This window comes from Rattus norvegicus, chromosome 10 (genome assembly GCF_036323735.1).
Source record: "Rattus norvegicus strain BN/NHsdMcwi chromosome 10, GRCr8, whole genome shotgun sequence".
NCBI classification, from domain to species: Eukaryota; Metazoa; Chordata; class Mammalia; order Rodentia; family Muridae; genus Rattus; species Rattus norvegicus.
Genome location: NC_086028.1, coordinates 97,207,069 through 97,213,335, shown reverse-complemented (window position 1 = coordinate 97,213,335; position 6,267 = coordinate 97,207,069). Strand labels below are relative to the sequence as shown.

The following is a 6,267-nucleotide window of genomic DNA, read 5'->3' as shown; positions in this document are numbered from 1 at the left end:
CACCAACATCATTGGTATATTTAATTACTTTTGCAGTGATCAAATTTGGGATATGAATGGTCCCCGGAATCACCTCAAAAGCAAGTAATGTCCTGGTCCTCAGCTACTGACACTATTCTGAAGTGATTGTATCTATGGTAGGGATGGGGTACTGTGTTAGTGGATGAACCCACTAGTGATGACATCGTCAATAAATGACTAGGAAAAGGCCTTTAGTTTGAGGAAATAATTCCCGGGACATGTTGTATATGTGCATACACATTCATGTATATATGCATGTAAAATAACAATCAAATAAGAGATTATCAGCTTGAGAATGGGAGGAACTTGAGAAGGGTTCAAGGAGGCAGGGAGAGTCGGGAGGGAAGAAATGGCGTAGGGGAAGTGGTGCCATTCTCATTCAATGAAGGTAGAATCTATTTTAGCTTGTGGGTTCAGAGTTAACAGCAATAAGCCGCTGACTCTGTTACTTTTGACCTCAGGTAAGGCAGAGCATCATGGAGGTGGGAGTATATCATATATGAGGCTCTCGCCTTTAGTACCCAACAAATCAAAAGAAAGTGACACGGAACAGGATGTATACTTCCAAATTATACCCTCAGTGTCCTTTGTCTACCTAAATATACTTGCTGTCTGCCAGTTCCCAATCATTCATTTAAATTCTGAAGCCATCAATGGGTAAATCCTTTAAGTGGGCCGAAGCTTTCGTGATTTCATCCCTTCTCTCAAAGGTTGACATTTTAACATTTCATTAGGAGGCAAACCTTCGACACATGGCTGTAAACGAGCATATGTGATGCAAATCATGACAAGTTCTTAACTAAAATCATTGCCAGAATGAAGTACATGAGATACAAGAAAGGGTTACATAGACAGAATATAGCAAGGAAATGTTTACCCAGGATTAAGGCTTTACCATAAAGCTTCAATATAATAAATTATACTTATTGTATATATTTATGAATAAATGAAAATAACAAAAGCCCTCTAAAACTTTCAGAGAGTATGATTAGGAGAAATAATTATAATCCCTCAGCCTAAACGGACAAGGGCAGGTCAGGAGACTATGGAGGAGGCAATGCCGTACAGGATCTCGATGTACAGTAATAAAGCCATGATAAAGCCTTGGATAGGTAGAGATGAGGAATAGGGACCAAGGAGAATAAACCATTAGGATGCTTCTCTCTCTGTCTCTCTCTCTCTCTCTCTCTCTCTCTCTCTCTCTCTCTCTCTCTCTCTGTGTGTGTGTGTGTGTGTGTGTGTGTGTGTGTGTGTGTGTGTATCCCCTGGTCCTTTGTAAAGACTGCTGAAACCAGAGATATAAGAGGCAAGAGTGTGTCCCATTCTGCCAAACACAGCGTGCTGGTGGACCTAGAGTAGAAAAGAAAATGAACAGAAGCGCTGAGGACAGAGGGAAGACAGAGATGGCCACTCTTCATAGGCAGCGTGATTTAACTGGAAGACTTTTAGCTACTGAGTTAGAATGTACTCACTAGAACCAGTATTCAATCCCTCCCTAGCCCTGTTAAGAAGGAAATGAGAAAGTGCCAAGTGATTTATTTCATTTTTCTGGTTAATGTTTACAATTGTTACATGGAGCTAATATGGACTGCTCCAATCAGTTAGTGTCAGTGTTGACAGTTGTTTAGTTAGGTATTAATTTTGATCACATATGCATGTGTATGGTTGTGTTTTGAAGGCATCTGGGTTGGTGGGGTTTTCTTTTTCACCTCACCCTCCACCTCAGGATGCCATCCTGTTGGTTGATCACCTGCTTGTCCATTCCTGCTTTATCAGAGGGTTAAACTCAGATGATTAAAATATACCGTTTACCTCTATAATGGCTATTTTATTTCCTCACTGCCCGTCACATGCTGGCATTTTTCTGCGTTCCACAGAAAGCAGGGCAAACTCCTGGGAGAATTCAGAAGAGAATACTGTTCCCTTCCTGACGCAATTCAAAGGGCTTGCTGGATCATTACAGTAATTTTAGAATCTGTGAAAACCCCTCTGGCCCCCAGAAGGTGTTGAAGGCATAGGAAGGGAGCAATGGACTTGAAAGGTTTCTTCCCATCTGGCAATTCCCTCAATGACCAAACTGAAAGAGGGCTGCAGAGAGGGAAGGCTCAAGCAATATTATGAGGGCAGCTTCCCACTCATGTTCAGGAAGCCATTGAGACAAAGGGCTCACAGCGGTGGCCACATGGTCAGGAGACTCCACAAACATGTGGCTTCCTCTGTTGTTTCCTCACAATTAATTCGTTCTCTCTCTCTCTCTCTCTCTCTCTCTCTCTCTCTCTCTCTCTCTCTCTCTCTCTCTCTGTGTAGGTAACAACACTGAAGGTGTAAAAGAAAAAAAGAAAAATAATTGACTTACCTTTTCAAAATCATTTAAAGAGTCAATTCTAATAAAATAGCCTAAAGCATTTATCTTCACTTCATGAGAGAGAGAGAGAGAGAGAGAGAGAGAGAGAGAGAGAGAGAGGAGCCTATATCTAGAGAGAAACACAAAGATGAGTTTTACGTGCATCTTCTATCCCATGACATCACTGAACCATAGAATATTTAAGAAGACATTAATCCTCTATTGTCAAAGTTTTGTCTGCAGTCTTTTCTTCTTTCAACAGTTGCCTGTGATAACTGAATTAATTTGGGAATGTTTGTGGTGTCTTAGAGAATGACAAGGTCCCTTTGACACTTTAGTGGTCTTAGTTCAGGGAGCTAGGGTTCTAGAGCCTTGCAGGCTAGTAACATTCTCTCAAGGCAGCTCCTATCAGGCTCTTGTCTAGTAAAACCCAAAACAATAATTTTTATGGTTACAGGGTGTTTGAAAGAGGCACTTTATTATAGGCAGCTTATGAGCAAAGAGGAAGACTGAGCTCCTGTGCAGAAGGAGGGGGTCCCAGGGCATGGGACACCATTAAAGGTCATTGTCATGGGTTTAGTAAAACTTTAGTGGATAGAAGAGTACAGAAGAAAGAAGAGTTGGTCACTTCTCATCTCAGCTCAGGTGTCCAGGTGCCTGGAAGATTCAGTGATGGCTTTAGTGTGGTCTCTAGGGAAATGACACTCCTTTGGGAGAAAAGAGAGAAGGAAAAGAAATCCAGACTCACTTTCTGACATCCCTAGCCTCTGGCCATAGCAGAACCAAAGATATTTTGGCTTAGATACTTCTGGTAATTGAGTCTCTAGCAAGAACGGGGCTCTGGTGTTTCCAGGGCTATTTCTGGCTTTTACATATTAAAGAAACTGCTCATGTTGTGGGGTCTTGATGCTTTGAAACTGTCCTCCTGAAAATATTGAAAAGCAATGTGATATGATTGGCAATGCTCTAGGGGTTCTTGTGTCATTTGTGACTTATCAAATTTCTATAAACATATCTTTGTCTTCACGTGAAACTAGTAAGGACATAGAGACTACCCCTCTATACACTTTCACAAATTTTAAGAAGAAGCAATGAAAAGGTTCGAGTAGTCATTGATATCATCAATTACCATAAGTAATAAAAAATTCATGGTTTCTGTAAGAAAAATATAATCATATAGACTTCTTTTAGAGATATATTTTGACATTAGCTTGAGTAACATGGAGGCTTCATATTTTCCATATGTATTTTTTTCTGATTTCTGGTTTCACAGAGGGAGATTTTGTATGTTTTCTTTGTTTTTACAAATTTTATCAGTAATCACCATCATTTATACATATACATTTTATTGGCAATGTTCTTATAATAAAGTTTTAAATAAAAATTTAGATAGTCTTCATCAATGCTACATATGTGTATATAGCATATTTTATATATGCTTACATATGACATCATATGGATGGTGGCTATGATTGACTATATCTACTGTGTATATGGTTTCAAGGAAATATATGCATGTTTTCAAGGATTCAGGACATGAGAAACTGCCCATGTGCCCACGATCCATTGTCTTATACTCATGCACATACAGACATCACTAAGCATATTCAGCAGGAAGAAAACAAACAGAAATGACTTTGCTGAATTGCACTTATGTATTCAATTATCTAACTTAATATATTATAATAATATGTAATAACTTATATATTCAATTATTTTTGTATTGGAATATACAATCTTTGATAATATAATATAATGCGAACTTGGTATGGTATACAATTTTAATGTGATTTGAACACTTACATTTGTAGACCAGAAATGCAAAACTTGTTTAACAATAAAAAGTGCTTCATGCTGTTCCGCTGTGAATGATTCTGGAAGAAAAGGGAGTGTGGTGTGAACATGGGGAAGCAAAAGAAAACAAGGAAATATGCTTCTATGAAGTGAATGCTTAGTCTCAGAGATGAGCGACTTAAAGAAAAGGTTAGGTTGAAAACAAAAAAGAGAGAAAAGGAAGACTCGAGTGCGCAGAAGGAGAGAAGTCCCAAGCATCCTTCCTTCATGTTCTCCCAGAATAATACACAGCTGGGTCCACCTGACCGCGTCCTTGTGGATGACAACTTCATCCACTTTTCCATTAAAAGCCAAACTGGACTTAGTGCAGTCCATGATGAACTGCCTGTGTGCAAAGTGTATCCCTTGTATAATTGATTGTGTAAAGGCTGAAATTGAGAAATTGGGACAGACATATCGAATGACACTAAGAATCACCAAGGATCCATGGTTTGATCAATTACCATGCACACACAAAGGAACCTATGCAGATGACTGCCTGGTACAGAGAGTAACTTGCACAAGCGCTACATTGTGGCCACAGTTGACCCTGACCTCAAACGAAGAATCTGGAAGATCTTAGCATTACTATACATTTCTAACCACAGATAGAAGATCGTCGGATGCCAGATGACTACTAAGCCCCTCCTTCTAATTCTCACTCCGCAGAATCTGCCTGCCATTCTTGGACCAGCTTTTTCTCATCAGTTAATTAAACACACTTTGTGATTTAAAACAAAAACAAAAACAAAAACAAAACTTCATGTGATTTACTAGATTAGCCATGTAGAAACATTGACAATTTAGATAGAAACATGTAACATAATACAACACCTGTCTGTGAAAATACTTTGTTCTAATAAAAGCATCAACAATGATGTCTCATTAGCACTATTTGAAAGACTATTCTTACTAATATTTTCATACAGTATATTTTGGTATATGCGGGCAATAACAATTGATAAAAAATAGGCTCTGAATTTGAAGCAGAGTGGGAAGGGTTATACGGGATGGTTTGGAGAAAGGAAAGGGAAGAGAGAAATGGTGTAATTAAAAAATAATTTTAAAACTGTTACACAAAAATATCCCACAGAGCACCTGAAGGGAAGGAAAAATAAGGGGGAGGGGGAGTTGGGGAGAATTGAAGGGATAGAATTGATTGAAAAACCATTATATACAGGTTTCAAAAAGAATGAAGAAGAATATCCTAGAGAAAGAGAAGGAGCATTGACATGAGGAAACAATTTAGAAAACTAATTTTCCCTGACTTTCCATGACTTTGTCTTTGTCTTATCATGGGAACTCTGTACTTGTCCCTACACTCTGCCCCACAATGATTCTGTACACCATACCCTCATGTCCCCCTGCCCACGGACCAGCGTCCACATTCTTCTTTTATGTTCTAGCGATTAGATAACAAGTTGAATATTTGAATATAGATCTTATTTCCTGAGGTTTTTATTAATACACTTAGTCATGTTTAACTGAATGTACCTAGTTGTTTCTTCTTCTACCTGCCACGTTTACTTGTCCTTTGTAGTCCGTGGCTTTCACCCTGTAATGGCAAAACACTTTCTTATCTCTAGCCTGGTTTTTATCTCTTTAAATTTTGTAAATTTTGAAAATATCTATCTATCTATCTATCTATCTATCTATCTATCTATCTATCTATCTATCCATCCATCCATACACCCACCCACCCACCCATCCATTCATCTATCCATATATCTATTCCTAATGAGAACTAGGGAAATGTAAATGGTGTCAAAATGTTCATAAACTGAAGAACGGAGAGATGGATCAGCTGAGTAAGAGTGGTAACTACTCCTGAAGAGGAGGCAGGTTTGGATCCCAGTTCACACATGGCAATACACAACTGTCTAGACTTCCTCTTGCTGATCTGATACCCTTTTCTGGCTTCCAGAGGCTCTACACACTCATGGTGAACATCATGCAGGCACACATAATAAAAAAAAAATACAATTGTACCATCAGCAGCATTATGGCTCAGAAGGTGAAGCACACTGGTAACAAATTTGAAGCATAAATTTGATAAAATGTTGTGTAGC

At 38.7% G+C, this 6,267-nt stretch overlaps 1 pseudogene; it reads left to right on the top strand.

Annotated features, from left to right (window-relative positions):
• Positions 1-4,267: 4,267 nt before the first annotated feature.
• Fcf1-ps2 (Fcf1 rRNA-processing protein, pseudogene 2) lies at positions 4,268-4,914 on the top strand (annotated as a pseudogene).
• The last annotated feature ends 1,353 nt before the right edge of the window (positions 4,915-6,267 follow it).